The following is a 17,643-nucleotide window of genomic DNA, read 5'->3' on the forward strand; positions in this document are numbered from 1 at the left end:
TAGTAAAACATGCTACCTGTATTAAATAAATTAAAACTGTTAAAGTATTCATATTTATAATGAGAAAAAAAAAAGATGTTATTATAGTTGTTCCCGTCCCGAACAGGATCGAACGTGACCTCAACGACTCTCTCGCTCAACCTAACTAAGTCTTGTACATATTCTGTCTCTGCTGTGAACCCTGGATGTAGCAAATCGAGCGGAGAATTTTTGTCTCTGAAAATTTTCAAGACTACAGTGTGTAAAGCTTGAAAAGTAAAGATTGGACGGCATGTAGTTTACACTGTTTTTATTTTGTTTTTCGGCATTCATTCGCAGAAACAGGCTAGGTTCCGTTGACAATGCAATCAATGTAGCAATAATCCGAATCAAAATTTACATGATATAACAAACTGTACGTGAGTCAAAGGTGTAAAGTTTGTTTCTTAATTGGGGTTTCAAGGTTCAAGAGAAAACAATTATTTGCTTTCAAGTTGTTACTGCTTTTAGTGACAATAGTATTTTGGGAGCTGTGTTATACTCAGTTCAGAGAAGGAACCACGTACGTTTGCCGCGATGGAGTTTTTTAAGCTCACAGGGTGGAGACCGGCATCTCTAACACGAGAGAAATTCTCTGACTCGTGTCTTGGTGTAAGCTTAAATTCAAAAACGTCACTCAGGACTGGATAATGGTACTCAACAATGAAAAGCGTGTAACTGAAGCACAGTTTACAACACCTGTATTTGTGTTGCTTTTACCGCTAATGATCCGATCTTTCCTTTTCTAATACTTAACCGCTATTTACTGCCAATGAGCTCACTGTTGTTTTAAGCTATTCCAATGTCATAGGCAAGTCAGATACTCTGCTCGTAAATGTTGACTACTTACAACTTTTAAAAGGTGGTTCGCATGATAAGGCCAGATTCACATGTGGTTACCATTGTCATTGGGCATTCACAAACTACTTATATCTTACTATTAGCTTTCCTCTTTTCACAAAATATCGACAGATTCTGTCCTCTCACTGATTGTGATTCAGCATTTGTGTCCCTTTTCAGTGCCATCCTCTTTTCGTTTATCCCTGTTTTAATAGTTAGGCTCGATAGAGTTGCCGGAAATAAGAAGTAGCTCCTATCAAGAAAACCCAAAAGAAGAGACTTCTCAGTTTTAAACACTTTGTTCTTTGTTTATGAGGATCCGCTCATGAAGCACGTACTTCTTGTTTCATTAGAGCGTTCAAACACCTCAAAAAATAAAGCACTCCACCTGCATCCACCCCGTTGTCTCTGATGTTTGAAGAAGCTGACAAATACACGTAGTTCTTAAGTACATAAATATGTTCACGGGGTGTATGGAATACGTGATAACTGCATGTCTTCGTTCTTGAACAAAACCTGTATACAACACTGTGTACATTTTTGTTTAGTCAGGCGACTGTGCAGAACAAGCATATTTACGTTTGAAAAGGAAATCTCCAGCAGCTAATTCGCCCTTGTGCCTGTATATAAAGAACTACTTTTCCGTTTTATCCGACAAACCGATTTTGCAAGCAAGATGCTGCGCCTGATATCTACGTATCTTTTGCTGACATTTTCAGTAATTTACCTTGCCCAAGCAGATAAGTATGTTCGGGTTTGTTATTTCTCAAACTGGGCTCAATATCGCACAGGCATCGGGAAATTTTTTCCCAAAGACATCAACCCCTTTTCTTTCAGTACTCATGTGATCTACGCCTTTGCTAAAATCGACGACCAAAACAAAATCGCTCCTTACGAATGGAATGACGACAAATTGTATGCTGAAGTTTACAATCTCAAGCAGAAAAACTCCGAGTTAAAGATGCTTCTGGCTGTTGGCGGCTGGTCGCACGAAGGTGGACCTATCAGCCCGTTCTCTCGGATGGCCAACACAGCTTCAAATCGACGAACCTTCATCGATTCTGTGCTGAAGTATTTGTGAAAGTACAAATTTGATGGCTTCGTTCTGGACTGAGCATACCCCGCTAATCGTGTAAATTCCCCTAAACAAGACAAACAGCGATTCACGGTTCTCTGCCAGGAACTATTGGCCGCGTTTGAGAAGGAAGCATCGGAGAGTGGAATGATGAGATTACTGTTGACAGCCGCAGTAGCTGCAGGTTTGAACACATTTGTATGTCTTCATGTCTTTCGAATCTTCTGTAGTAATCATTTAATAAAACAACCAGGAAATAAAAAATGATACCAAGTCGCAAAAACGCACGGATCGTTTCATAAGATACGCCAAACCAAGTTACAAAACAGCTAAAGTTGTACATTGAAAGTTGAAACTAACTAATTCTCTTTAATTTAATACATTAAAGATTAATACTTCATCATCAACGAGTCTGCATACTTCTAGTTTCATTCGCGTTTGGAGCTGGCTTAAAGAAATGACATTTTGTAAAGTAGTCTTAAAAAAATAGCTAGTAGTGTACTGAACCTTGCGCTTTTAATTTGTTGACAATATGGTCGAACTTGGTTTCATTGTAAATACAATAACTAATTTTTTCAAGTGAACATTATTTGGATCCTTCTTCATTTCAATTTTAGTTATAATTGAAGTCCTTTTCAACTGAAGAACGACAACTTCGTTTGGTTATCATTAACAACTGTTATAATCATTTTTCTTTACATGGTTGCGTTTCCCGGCGAAAAATTTTTAAACATGGCGCTCAGCAAAAGTCGAACAACACGAGGCTCGTTAATTTTTCCTTCTATAAGCGGCAAAAAAAAAAACTTGCAAACACTTAGAAATCAATTACGTAAAGTTTGGTTTCAGAATATTTGCAAAGCTGTTTCAAAAGTAAACAATGAAAAGGAACAAAGCGCGGTATTATCAAAACAGCAGTACCACTAATTCAGTATTTAATGTTATTGTTCAATTTTCGCGAATCATTTCAGGAACAAATTACTTGACAAAGAAGACTGATAAAGTCATTTGGCGCACATATTTATCAATCCAGGTTTTTTCATAGGTTTGAAAATTCTGTTTTGTTCCTGAGGTTTATCAGTCGCCTTAAAAGTTAGCTTCTATTACACTATCAAGGTGTGGTTTTCTATTATTAGAGGAGCTCAGTCACGGTATTTTGAGTCAGTTATTTGGCGACGTACGAAATTACCATTAAATGGAAGAAAAGCTGAAAATAATAGTTAACTAAGATTAAAAAAGTATTTAAGAAAAACTAATACACCATAAAGAAACAAGGATGGTCAAGGATGGGGGCGATTAACACGGATTGTAAACGACAACCTTGAGAAATTTAAGGTAAACTTTTCATGACGTCGTCGCTCCTTTAAGGACCTTTAAGCACAGAGAATATTTTTGCTCAGTCGATTATCAGTGATGTAGTTGAACGCAGAGTTTCTAATGCGTGTGCATGTTTTATTCACAGGTTCGTCAACCATAGACAAAGCTTATGAGATAGAAAAACTTAGACTGGATCAATTTGATGACGTATGACCTTCACGACAAGTGGGAAAAACAGACTGGTCATCACTCGGCGCTGGAGGGTACCCAGGGGGATAAACTGATCGTGACGTACGCTACGGAGTACTGGATCAAGAATGGAATGCCGCCATCCAATATAGCCCTGGGAATGCCAACATACGGGCGGGGTTTCAAGCTAGCGGACCCCCAGAATAACGGATTGGGCGCATCTACTGCTGCTGTGGGTGACCCGCCCGCTGGACAGTACACTAAAGAGGCGGGTTTCATGTCCTATTACGAGATTTGCAGCAAGACTTTGACTGTGGTGTCTGCCAACAAAGTTCTGACGCCCTATGGGTACTCCGGTGACTTTTGGATTGGTTTTGAAAATCCCGACAGCCTCAGACTGAAAGTGAATTTTTCTGAAAATGAAGGGTCTTCTTGGCGCCATGTTTTGGGCCGTAGGTTTGGATGATTTCCAGAACGTCTGAGGACAAGGCAACTATCCTCTCTTAAATGCCGTGGGTAAATCTCTGAACGGTGGTGGAGTTCTCCCTACAACCCAGGCACCTCCTGTGACAACCAAGCCTACAGACACGCTCACAGATAAACCTACAGACAAGCCCACAAACCCTTCTACCCAGCAGCCAGCCACCAAAACAAATGCACCCTGCCAAACAGCCAAACCTACCACAGCGCCCACAAATCCTACCAGTCAGCGGTCAACCGGAAGTAGCCATTGTCATCCAGTCGGGGTCAGGGTAAATACTCTTGGTATGGTGTGCTACAAACTGTGGTCGCGGATAATGCCCTTCAGACTACTGCAAGTGTGACTGAAACCTAAGTTCAATATGAACAGTATTGTCAACTAGCAAGGTGTCGTAATTTGGAGAATGTGCAATGTTTATTAGCGGCGAAGTAAAAATTAAACGTATGATTACTTCAAATTCGACGCTTTGCTTTTTGTTTTGTTTTGTTTTGTTTTTTGTTTCTGTTTTGGAAGACACGTATTTACTGACACCGTTCAGTTAGTTAGCTGAGACGAAGCGCGAAAAAAGAGCAGAAAAAGGAGACGAAGTCTTTGTGCAAGGAGCGAACGTTCTGTCGTCTTCCCCGAGCGCCATTTTTCGCGTTGCGCCCCAGCTAACTGAACGCCCACCCCCACTGTCTGCCGGATAGCCTCAGCCAGAAGTTGCCAAAATTATTTTAAAGCTGCCTAAAAATGCTGGACTTTAACAAAAAGTTGTTCAAAAGCTAGTTGCTCGTTAAGTACAGCGTACAACGTTTCCTACAGTAACTGCTGAATTCCTCTGGAATGTTCGTTTTGAGGGTTCAATTTCTGGTTATTGCAGCGTTTTCAGGCTTACTGAAATTTGCTCCAAGCTGTTTGGCTTCTCTGATAGGGTCGTTTTCATTCGAAGAAGAGTTCCTCTTTCTTCCTCTTAACTATCAGTACATTGCAAAATATTATCTATGACATTAAAGATCTGAAATTTTCTTATAAAGATACATAACAAAGCTCTAACAGTAACATAGGATATTGCAACTCCCATAAGTTGTTTGAAATGTAACCAAGCTGCCCCCAAAATCAGAAGTTGCTCAAAAGAACAAAAGTTAATAATAAAATAAATACTACAAATTGCCTATATTGCGCCTTTTAGCGTTACATCATGAATTTCGAAATTTATATCAAATTCTTAAAAGCTAATTTAAAAAGGTACGTTTTGAGCAGGAAATTAAACTGTTGAATTTGCCAAAAAGCTGCTACTGGAAGTGTAGATATCTCCATGGAATCACATCCCAAATCGTGTCTAGTGTGTGTTAATTCTGGTGATGTGTCACTTGACTGGAACTTTTGACGGGGGATTTCCTGGGGAGTAGAGTATGGGTAATGTATCTGTTGGCAGGGAACTTTTTACATGGGAATCAGCTGGCAAGTATGAAACTAAGTGGCGTCTGGCTGTTCCATAATCAAAATATATGAATAGTAATGCGTAAAATGGCAATTCATCCTTAACACTTAACTTTGTCCAAAACTCTTAATTTTTTCCTTATTCTTGTGTTTCCTTGCGAAAAACGGTCTCCTACAAGCTAGAACCGTTCATTTTTCGAAAAAAAAAGCACTAAAATGTTAAAAAGTTTACCCGTTCTCTTAAAGGGAAAAGGGAAAGAGGATAAATTGAAGGAGTTTAAAACCTGTTTGTGGATAATGTGTTCCTGAAATAATATTAGTGCAAGACGATATTGTCACTACGAAAGTGAGTGAGATCTTTCCAGTAATAAATCAATTTAAATGGTTCAGTGCAAGTGAAAGGTTAAAATCATTTTTTCCTCGTCCAATGTGAGTGAAAGTTAGTCTATTTCGGTTCTTTGCGAAAAGTCTAATCCACTGTCCTATCAAGAGGTGTATGTTCGCTGGACAGTATTGCCACGACGGTATGCCAGGGGAAAGCCTCCCATATAACAAAGATCGGGGCGCTCGTCTTACCTTTTAGTGGTTAAAAAAGCGGGTTTGGCACCTGTTAGAGAGTTCAGCCACAGAAGGTCCCGCAGAAGGAGCTTTCTCAGTACTTTTAAGAATATTGAACCAAAAAAAGTCATTGTAAGTTAATGTGTTGTTTTAGAGTTGTTTAGGGGTGAAAAAGATTTCAAGCCACGCCCACAAAACCGGGTCTTGGTACTTCTTAGGGGTTCTATTCAAGTTTCCGACGAGCACCCCCCGTCCTTTTTATATGGGAGTCCCCCCAGGCAGTATGTCTCTATTTTAAAAGATTGATCTTAGTTGTGTGTTGCAGGAAAATAATGACTCACTTAATAACAACAGAAGCTTTGCTTAAACAGCTTTTATTCCACTGCTCCGATTGCATTTACCCATAAAATACTGACCATTTAGGCTAATAACATTAACTTAACGACTACTTGACGAAATAAGATGATCGATAACTATTTTACTCTCGTCTCTCGGTTCGGAGGCAGCAGTATTGGGTGCGTTATCGCTCCGCATTATGGACAGCTACAAAATAAACAACACATTACCGTTATACACTGGAGTAAATGTGGTGTTAAACAAACGTTTGGGTCATATTTGATATAGTTTGTGAATTTCCACTTAAAAGCGCTATATTCCTACATTTGTAAGCGACAGGTAATGCCTAAAAGTACGACACAATGCCTAAAAGTACATCCAAAAAAACTCATTGTGCATATGTTTTAGCAATCTGATCATACTAAAACAGACCAACTGACTGCACGAATTTGTCATGGCATTTCACTGAACTCAGAACGAGATCTTTCCATGGCAACTATATTTTGACTTGCACGTTTTTCCAATTTGAAATTCCCAAATTTGAATTTTACCTCCATGTAATTCCTTTTTAAGTATTTGAGACTTTTTCTCATTGTTTGATTAATTTTAATTGGCTTGTATCGTTTTTGGTGATATTTTGGCGTTTTGACAAAAATCATTAAGAAATGTTGATTAAAATTCCAAACTCAAGATGGCAGCTGTTTGGATTTCAAATGGAAAGGGAACATTTTAGGAGTATGATCTACCCTCTAAGGTTTAGTAGAATTATTTAAATGTTCACGAAGTCACAAAGGAAGTGGATTTCCTCCCCTGTCCCCCCTCCCCCGTCCTCCTCCATCGTTGCGAAGTAAAGGCATAAATTAGTTGCCTCCCTTGACTGAAAAGTCATGATTCTCGTCTAAAGAGCTTTGTTCTTATCAGTATGCTACACGGTACTTACTCAGTCATAACAGCAGCATCTGTTTGTAGCCAGCTGACATTCGAAAGATGATGAACAGTCATTCGGCATATCGTCTGGACATGGGTCGTCATTATAGAAACACCCTCCATATGGTTGGTCGCACGATGGGAGATCTGTCAAATCGAAAGAGAATTTGTCGTCAATTAAAATGAAATAGATAATACCAAGTGAAGATACTCGGTAGGGTTGATGTAATAGCTCAGCTGAAAGTTTTGAAGTAAAGGCATAAATTAGTTGCTCCTCTTCACTGAAAAGTCATGATTCTCGTCTAAAGAGCTTTTGTTCTTATCAGCATCTTACACGGTGCTTTCTAGTTGGAGGTGGCTCATAACAGCAGCATTTGTTTGTTCCTAACGAACAGTCGTACAATTGTGAACATTCATACGGCACATCGTCTGGACAAGGTTCGTCCTGATAGACACACATTCCATTTGGTTGGTCGCACAATTCGAGATCTGTGAAAGTGAATTTGTCGTCAACTGATATGAAATACTAGATAATACCAAGTGACGATATCGCTAATACATCCTGTTAACTTTGCAGAAAAAAAAATTAAAAATCGAAAGGTTCAACAAAAATTAACGGGATTTGCACTCATAACAACTTTCTGTTTGTCAGACGGAAAACACATTGACTAATACTTGCCTTACTCACAACATAAATGCCGTCTTCATTGCTCAACTGAAGCTGTGCATAAAATCAAATTCCCGGGTAGTTGACACCTTTTTTCCTTAACGACATTCCTAACAAAGATGTGTAGCTCTTTACTGAGTACTGAGTAAACGCTGTGCTTACCTGAGGATGCAACGTACGCCCACAAAAATTAACCCACCAACGTAATCAGCAACAGGCACAGATGAAATTTAACAGCCATTTTTGAACTGCAATAGACAAGGTAATAACACAGTTTTGTTAGTTATTACCACAGAAGAAATCCCGAGGGGAGACTCCCATGCATGTGAAAAGGTCGAGGATGCCCTTCGTCACGCTCAGGGGTGTAAATCACGGATATTTGGTCTCACTTATATACAAGGTTTCTTTGAGGGTTTAATTCAAATTCTCCGAAGGAGATTCTCGACCTTTTCACAAGGGAGTCCTCTTCGGAGAAAGAAACAATACTGGCTCCGTGTGATCAGAAATTTCGTGGAGTAAAGAATTCAAAAACAAACTGTTTCTTCCAGTGCCTGGGGTGGGTGTATGGAATCACAGGCAAATATCATTGTAAAACTTAGCTGCTCACAAGGTGAAATCTTGTCTTTAGAGGTCGTACTTTGAAGTCAGTCTTCCGCGATAAACGAAAGTATTATTTAAAGCTCGTGTTACAACTCCCAGCCCCTGCCTTCATCTGTAAACTTGAAAACAGCGCATGCCCAACTACATTTGTCTAGGGTGGGCCTTACAATATTTACTTAATTAAAATTTTTTTTCCGAGCGAGAAAAACTGGAAATTCGTCATAATGAGCGTAAGACTAACTAGAAATATTGTCCCGACTAACAAACGTTTTTTATTGCAAAAGTCAAGTTTAAGGTTAATGTTGAACAAAAAAATTACGATCAAAGACCTCGATTTTAAACAAAAGAGAACAAATGGCTACCCGTGGGATCCACTAGACAAGTTTGTCATGTGTTACCGAGGAAATTAATTTTTCAGTTTAGGAATTCTCTTGATTAGACTTGAGACGTAAAATGTTTTCGAAATTGCGCTCAATTGTCGTCCATTGTTTAGTGGTAATAACCAGTTTCAAAGTAACAATAGATTGATTGATTGAAATAAACTGAAAAATACCAAGCCATCTCTCATATATCTTTATTTACAGACTCTGACGTTAGAAAGACATCAGATTGACATATTAGCTTGCGTGCTCGTACAATGCTTAATCATGAAATGTTTCTCTCATAAAACAGTAGGGTGCTACCAAGTGGTTATGATGTAAACTAACCACTTTCCACATTAGATCAAGTTTTTCTGGTTCTTAGTTTTCACCTTCCCGGTGCAATGGTGACAATCGTTTCTTTTCAAAGAGCCAATTTAGGGATGACAGCGCAATATTCATCAAGGAATTTAATTATTGGAAAAACGTGCATGTCAAAATATAGCCGGTTGCCATGGAAAGATCTCGTTCTGAGTTCAGTGAAACGCCATGACAAATTCTTGCAGTCAGTTGGTCTGTTCCTGGCTGTTTTGTTTGCATGGTTAGTGTGATCAGATTGCTAAAACATATGCACAATGAGTTTTTTGGATGTACTTTTAGGCATTGTGTCGTACTTTTAGGCATTACCTGTCGCTTACAAATGTAGGAAAATAGCGCTTTTAAGTGGAAATTCACAAACTATATCAAATATGACCCAAATGTTTGTTTAACGCCTCATTTACTCTGGTGGATAACGGTAATGTGTTGTTTATTTTGTAGCTGTCCATAATGCGAGGCGATAACGCACCCAACACTGCTGCCTTCGAATCAAGAGACGAGAGTAAAATAGTTATCGATCAGTTTATTTCGTCGAGTAGTCGTTAAGTTAATGTTGTTAGCCTAAATCAGTTTTTCATGGGTGAATGCAATCGGAGCAGTAGAGGTACCAAGACCCTGTTTTGTGGGCGTGGCTTGAAATCTTTTTCACCCCTGAACAACTCTAAAACAACACATTAACTTACACTGACTTTTTTTGGTTCAATACTCTTAAAAGTACTGCGAAAGCTCTTTCTGGGGGATATTTTGGGGTACGACAAGCATCCCCAACCTTGTTGTATGGGACTCTTACCCCTGGCTTACCGTCTTGGCTATGCTGTCCAGCGAACATACATCTCTTGATAAGAAGCTGGACAAGAGTTTTCGCAAAGAAGCGAAATAGACTAACTTACACTCGCACCGGGACGAGGTAAAATTATTTTGACCTTTCACTTGCAATGAACCATTTAAGTTGATTACTGCAAATTAATGACCTCACTCGCTTTCGTAGTAGACATATCGTCTTGCAACAATTCTATTTGAGGAACACATTATCTTAAAACAGGCTAGGTTTTAAACTAATTCAATTTTTCCTCTTTCCCTTTTCCCCAAAGAAAATTATAGCTTGTAATTATAGCGAGTAAAATTTATAGCTTCTGTAGTGTTTTTTATTTTAAACCTGAACGGTTCTTGCTTGTAAGAGAACGTTTTTTGAAAGGAAACACAAAATTTATGATGTAATGCGCCTTTGATCATTGCATGCTAAAAGGCGCAATAAAAGTAATTTTATTATTTATTTTATCATTGACTTTTGCTCTTTTGAACAACTTTTGATTCTGGGGACAACTTGATTAAATGTTAGCCAATTTATGGGAGTTGCAATGTCCTATGTTACTGTTAAAGCCTTGTTATGTATCCTTATAAGAAAATTTCAGATCTTTAATGTTATAGATAATTTTACAATGTGCTGATAGCTCAGTGGAAGAAATCTCCAACTCTTCCTCGAATGAAAACGACCCTATCAGAGAAGCCAAACAACTTGGAGCAAATTTCAGTAAGCCTGAAAACGCTGCAATAACCAGAAAATTTAACACTGAAAACTAAAATTCCAGAGGAATAGAGCAGTAGCAAACGTTTTACGCTGTACTTAACTGGCAACTTTTGAACAACTTTTTATTAAAGTCCAGCAGCTTCAGGCAACTTTAAAAGAATTTTGGAGCAACTTGTAGCTGAGGCTATGACCAGTAAACAGTGGGGTGGGCGTTCAGTTATTTGGGGCCCACAGCGAAATTTGGCGCACGGGGAAGACGACAGGACGTTCGCTCCTTGCACAAAGACTTCCTCTCATGTTTCAGCTCTTTTTTCGCGCTTCGTCTCAGCTAACTAACTGAACAGTGTCAGTAAATACGTGTCTTGCAAAATAGAAACAAAAAACAAAACAAAACAAAAAGCAAAGCGTCGAATTTGAAGTACTCATACGTTTAATTTTTACTTCACCGCTAATAAACATTGCACCTTCTCCAAATTATAAGACCTTGCTGGTTGACAATACTGTTCATATTAAATTAGGTTTCAGTCACACTTGCAGTAGTCTGAAGGGCAATATCCGCGACCACAGTTTGTAACACACCATTCTTTCATACCAAGAGCATTCACCCAGACCCCGACTGGGTGACAATCGCCACTTCCGGTAGACCGCTGACTGGTAGGTAACTTTGGCTGTTTGGCAGGGTGCGTTTGTTTTGGTGGTTTTGGTGGGCTTGTCTGTAGGTTTATCTGTGAGCGTGTGTGTGGGCTTGTTTGTCACGGGAGGTACCTGGGTTGAAGGGAGAACTCCGCCACTGTTCAAAGCTTTATCCACGGCATTTAAGAGAGGATACTTTCCTTGTCCACATACGTTCTGAAAATCATCCACATCTACGGCCCAAAACATGGCGCCGCGAAGACCCTTCATTTTCAGGAAGTCCACTTTCAGTCTGAGGCTGTCAGGATTTTCAAAACCAATCCAAAAGTCACCGGAGTACCCATAGGGCGTCAGAACTCTGTTGGTGGAGACCACAGTTAAAGTCTTGCTGCAAATCTCGTAATAGGACATGAAACCCGCCTCTTTAGTGTACTGTCCAGCGGGCGAGTCACCCACAGCAGCAGTAGATGCGCCCAATCCGTTATTCTGGGGGTCTGCTAGCTTGAAACCCCGCCCGTATGTTGGCGTTCCCAGGGCTATCTTGTATGGCGGCATTCCATTCTTGATCCAATACTCCGTAGCGTACGTCACGGTCAGTTTATCCCCCTGGGTACCCTCCAGCGCCGAGTGATGACCAGTCTGTTTTTCCCACTTGCCGTGAAGGTCATACGTCATCAAATTGATCCAGTCCAAGACTTTTCCAAGTGTTTCTATCTCATAAGCATTGTCTATGGTTGACGAACCTGTGAATAAAACATGCACATGCATTAGAATCTCTGCGTTCAACTACATCACTGATAATCGACTGAGCAAAAACATTCTCTCGGCTTAAAGGTCCTTAAAAGAGCGACGACGTCATGAAAAGTTTACCCTAAATTTCTCAAGGTTGTCGTTTACAATCCGTGTTAATCGTCTCCATCCTTGACCATTCTTGTTTCTTTATGGTGTATTATTTTTTCTTAAATACTTTCTTATCCTAGTAAACTATTATTTTCAGCTTTTCTTCAGTTTAACGGTAATTTCGCACGTCGCCAAATAACTGACTCAAAATACCGTGACTGAACTCCTCTAATAATAAAAAAACCTCACTTTGATAATGTAAGAGAAGCTAACTTTTAAGTCGACTGATAAACCTCAGGAACAAAACAGAATTTTCAAACCTATGAAAAAACCTGGATTGATAAATATATGCACCAAATGATTTTATCAGTCTTCTTTTCCAGGTAATTTGTTCCTGAAATGATTCGCGAAAATTAAACAATGACATTAAAAAAATACTGAATTAGTGGTACTGTTATTTTGATGTTGCCGCGCTTTGTTCCTTTTCATTGTTTACGTTTGAAACAGCTTTGCAAATATTCTGCAACCAACCTTTACGTAATTGATTTCTAAGTGTTTGCACGTTTTTGTTTGCCGCTTATAGAAGGAAAAATTAACGAGCCTTGTTCGATTTTTGCTGAGCGCGGGAAACGCAACCATGTAAAGAAAAAAGATTATAACGGTTGTTAGACAACCAAACAAAGTTGTCGTTCTTCAGTTGAAAACGACTTCAATTATAACTAAAATTGAAATGGAGAAGGATCCAAATAATGTTCACATGAAAAAATTAATTATTGTTATCACAATGAAACCATGTTCGACCTTATTGTCAACAAATTAAAAGCTCAAGGCTCAGTACACTACTAGATATTTTTTTAAAACTAGTAGTAATCAGAGATTATGAGAGTGCTTTCGACGCTCTCACTTTAATATATCTATATACCGTAAATAAATGATTTCACTAGCTGACTTTTAACCTTTGTCTATTGGTAAAATCAATTTTTTTAAGCAGCAACCGAGGTTTTACAGTCAGATAAATGTATGCATAGTGTCAAAGTCCATGCTAGTGAAAAGGACACGATTTGTTGATACGTTGTGTGACGCCGCCAGTTTCTGTAGACTCTCAGGTTTCATAGAATATTTAAATTACGTACATTATTCTAAGTTAGCATTTACAATTGCGTGCACGTTTCGCGTGGTCGTTGATCGTAAACAAACTCCGTGCGACTAATTTGACTATTTCCCCTGATGAATAAAGTAGTCTTATGGATCTTGCCTTCAGAGTACTTTTCCACCGATTCCAAACAATAAAATTTCGATCGGTTAAAGACTGAGCTATCTGTCGCGACTGGAACTAATCAACAAATGCAATGAAAATGTAGCTGTTCCCACGGTTACCATCCCAAAGCTAGGTCGTGTTAATAACAAGGACAATTCCCTCAGATTTCGATAAATGCTACCGTCGAAGCGTTAAAAATTCGCCAAAATCTAACGCTGAGAGCACATAATAGCGAAGCGTACGGCGACTGAATGGAAAGAAGTCAAAGAAAGATCCATCGGAAAGACGAGCTCACATGGCCTGCTCACATACTCACATGTTCGCCACATGTCTTATCACATGTCTTAGCATTAAACGGTACCAGTTTACTGGCCGTGACATGCCCCTGCAAAAATCAAGCGGGGTGGCCATTTTGGTGTCCTTACAGGAATGTGGTGTTTTCGGCCTAGAACCGTGCACGGGGCACCAACTCTGGAAAGCCACAGGTCAATATTAGGTTTGCGTTCCACTTCGTCGAACGCAACTACTTTACGAAATGTCATTTCTTTAAGCCAGCTCCAAACGCGAATGAAAGTAGAAGTATGCCGACTCGTTGATGATAAAGTATTAATCTTTAATTATAAAAATAAAGAGAACTAGTTAATTTTAACTTTGACTGTACAACTTTAGTAGTTTTGTAAGTTTGGCGTACCTTATCAAACGATCCGTGTTCTTTTGCGACTTGGTATCATCTTTCAGTTATTTCCTGGTTGTTTTATCAAATGATTATTACACAAGATTCGAAAGACATGAAGACATACAAATGTGTTCAAACCTGCAGCTACTGCGGCTGTCAATAGTAATCTCGTCATTCCACTCTCCGATGCTTCCTTCTCAAACGCGGCCAATAGTTCCTGGCAGAGAACCGTGAATCGCTGCTTGTCTTGTTTAGGTGAATTTCCACGATTAGCGGGGTATTCCCAGTGCAAGTCGAAGCCATCAAATTTGTACTTTCTCAAATACTTCAGGACAGAATCGATGAAGGTTCGTCGATTTGAAGCTGTGCTGACCATCCGAGAGAACGGGCTGATAGGTCCACCTTCGTGCGACCAGCCGCCGACGGCCAGAAGCATCTTCAACTCGGGGTTTTTCTGCTTGAGATTGTAAACTTCAGCATACAATTTGTCGTCATTCCATTTGTAAGGAGCGATTTTGTTTTGGTCGTCGATTTTAGCAAAGGCGTAGATCACATGAGGTCGAAAATTTCCCGATGCCTGCACGATATTGAGACCAGTTTGAGAAATAACAAACCCTAACATACTTATCTGCTTGGGCAAGGTAAATAAATGAAAATGTCGGCAAAAGATACGTAGGTATCAGGCGCAGCATCTTGCTTGGGAAATCGGTTTGTCGGATAAAATGGAGAAGTAGTTCTTTATTTACAGACATATTGTGGTATTAGCTGCTGGGGATTTCCTTTTCAAACGTAAATGCGCTTGTTCTGCGCAGTCGCCTGACTAAACAAAAATGTACACAGTTTTGTATACAGGATTTGTTCAAGAACGAAGACATGCAGTTATCACGTATTCCAGACACCCAGGAACATATTTTTGTACGTAAGAACTACGTGTATTTGTCAGCTTCTCCAAACATCAGTGACAAAGAGGTGGATGCAGGTGGAGTGCTTTGTTTTTTGAGGTGTTTGAACGCTCTAATGAAACACGAAGTACGTGCTCCATGAGCGGAATCTCATAAACAAAGAACAAAGTTTTTAAAATTGAAAAGTCTCTTCTTTTGGGTTTTCGTGATAGGAGCTACTTTTTTATTTCCGGCAACTCTATCAAGCCTAACTATTAAAACAGCGGATAAACGAAAAGAGGATGGCACTGAAAAGGGACACTAATGTTGATTCACAATGAGAGGAGATAATTTGCCGATACTTTGTAAAAAGAGGAAAGTTAATAGTAATATCTAAGTAGTTTGTGAATGCCAAATAACAATGGTAACCACATGTGAATCTGGCCTTATCATGCGAACCACTTTTTAAAAGCTGTAAGTAGTCAACATTTACGAGCAGAGTATCTGACTTGCCTATGACATTGAAATAGCTTAAAACAACAGTGAGCTCCTTGGTAGGTCAATAGTGGTTAAGTAATAGAAAAGGAAAGATTGGATCATTAACGGTAAAAGCTACACAAATACAGGTGTTGTAAACTGAGTCAGTTACACCCTTTATTGCTGAGTATCATTATCCAGTCCTGAGTGACGTTTTTGAATTTAAGTTTACTGCAAGACACGAGTCAAAGAATTTCTCTCGCGGTAAAGATGCCGGTCTCCACCCTGTGAGCCTAACAAACTCCATCGCGGCAAACGTACGTGGTTCCTTCTCTGAATTGAGTATAACACAGCGAACAGCTTTATAAACAGCTCCCAAAATACTATTGTCACTAAAAGCAGTGACAACTTGAAAGCAAATAGCTGTTTTCTCTTGAACTTTGAAACCCCAATTAAAAAAACAACTTTACACCTTTGTCTCACGTACAGTTTGTCACATCATGTAAATTTTGATTCGGTTGATTGCTACATTGTTCGCCTTGTCAACGGAACCTAGCCTTTCTGCGAATGAATGCGGGAAAACAAAATAAAAACTGTGTAAACTGGATGCTGTACAATCTTTACTCTTGAATCTTTACACACTGTAGTCTTGGAAATGTTCAGAGGCAAAAATTCTGTGCACGATTCGCCGCATCCTGGGCTCGCAGCAGAAACAGAATATGTACAAGACAGCATAGGCTGAGCAAGAGAGTCGTTTAGTTCAGATTCGATCCTGTTGGAGGGGAACAACTACAACAACATCTTTTTTTTTTTTTTGCCCATTATAAATTTGAATACTATATCATTTTTGGTTGATTTAATATAGGTAGCGTGTCTTACATGAGGTAAATGTTATAATCTAGTTTTAATGAGAGTGGAGGCTAAATAAACCGTTAGGTTTTCGAGTTAGACTCCAGCCTAGTTATGTCTATTTGTAGGACAAGAGAAATGAAGGAAGAATTTGCAGTTTACAGTTTGGTTTAAGGGAAAACAAAAAGAAAATTAACTAATTCGGGTATGGGTCCGACAGTCGCAAGTACTTTTTTTTTTTTGAAAAAGCATATAGGGTAAGTTCTTTGAAATGGGTTGGAAGTTATTTCCAAAGATCTATTGCCTGAAAAGAAATCGTCATGTTCCTATATTTGTCCTTATGCGTGGTTTGTGTAAATTTTGTGCAGATGCCTATCATGGCCGGTATTGTACTATGTTAATGCATGAACTAAGAAGAAATTAATACCTTGATCTTCTCTTGCATGAAGATAGTTGTAAAGATTCTGAAAGGCAAAGCTTGTAGTTTTTACATCTCGCAGCTCGCACAAAATGTGAAATTTATCTTAAACCAAGGGTTTGGTAAACTTATATCTATCTAATAACCTTTTGTTAAATGTTGATCTCTAGGAAGAAATTTGCTACATAAAATTAATTTCACTCCATCTCGGTGGTTTGCGCTTGAATCAATAATTGATAAAGTTCTTTAGAGCGAGGCAAAAATGCTTGCTGTATGCCTGTCGCCCTTAATCCACTGTAATTTTTCTCTTCATTCACGCTTTCACAGAGTAAAGTATTTTGTTCAGAGTTTTTTAAGCTCACCTCTGTATGGTGGTGTTCTCATTAGTTATTGTAACTGGACTAAGTGGATTACAATTCAGGGAGTAATCGGGCGCGTAACCGCAAAATCGGACGAGCGCGCAGTGCAAGGCCGATTTGAAATTACGAGCACGATTACTCCCTGAATTGTACGACACGAGGTTCTGTTACAACAAATTTCGAGATCACTGAAAACTACTCTTTTGAACGAGAAAGTCAGTAGAGTTTTCCATAAGTTGTAAGAACTGTAGAGAACATTAGAATTGACGTGCGAATAGCGTAGGTATTCAATGACAGGTATCCAATTATAAAAAGTAAATTGGATACCCACGTAACCGCGATTCCTTGACAAATAGGCGCGCGGAGAACCAATCACGATCGAGAATTTTGTTATAGATACGGTAAAAGAATAAATTGTGGTTTTCGGATACCCTGATAAGTTGCGTGCGCAGTGGAGTCACTATGCAGGAAGGAGCGGTGTTAAGGCTTTGCTTATTTTTGTTACCTATCCACTACTCAAAGTTTTAACATTTGAGGAAAATAATGTTCATACTGTTAAA

At 39.1% G+C, this 17,643-nt stretch overlaps 3 pseudogenes across 1 annotated transcript; 1 reads left to right on the plus strand and 2 right to left on the minus strand.

The window, feature by feature from the left end:
• The first annotated feature begins 1,534 nt into the window (after positions 1-1,534).
• Positions 1,535-4,260, plus strand: LOC145497455 (chitinase-3-like protein 1 pseudogene; annotated as a pseudogene).
• A 2,155-nt stretch (positions 4,261-6,415) lies between these two features.
• On the minus strand, positions 6,416-8,068 carry LOC145498286 (small cysteine-rich protein 5-like; annotated as a pseudogene). Its single transcript, XR_014050845.1, has 3 exons — positions 7,990-8,068; positions 7,497-7,649; positions 6,416-7,307 (listed from the first exon to the last, which is right to left on the minus strand). The product of XR_014050845.1 is annotated as a small cysteine-rich protein 5-like (transcript).
• A 2,683-nt stretch (positions 8,069-10,751) lies between these two features.
• Positions 10,752-17,501, minus strand: LOC145497269 (chitinase-3-like protein 1; annotated as a pseudogene).
• Between the last annotated feature and the right edge of the window lie 142 nt (positions 17,502-17,643).

This window comes from Orbicella franksi, chromosome 9 (assembly GCF_964199315.1).
Source record: "Orbicella franksi chromosome 9, jaOrbFran1.1, whole genome shotgun sequence".
Lineage (NCBI taxonomy): Eukaryota > Metazoa > Cnidaria > Anthozoa > Scleractinia > Merulinidae > Orbicella > Orbicella franksi.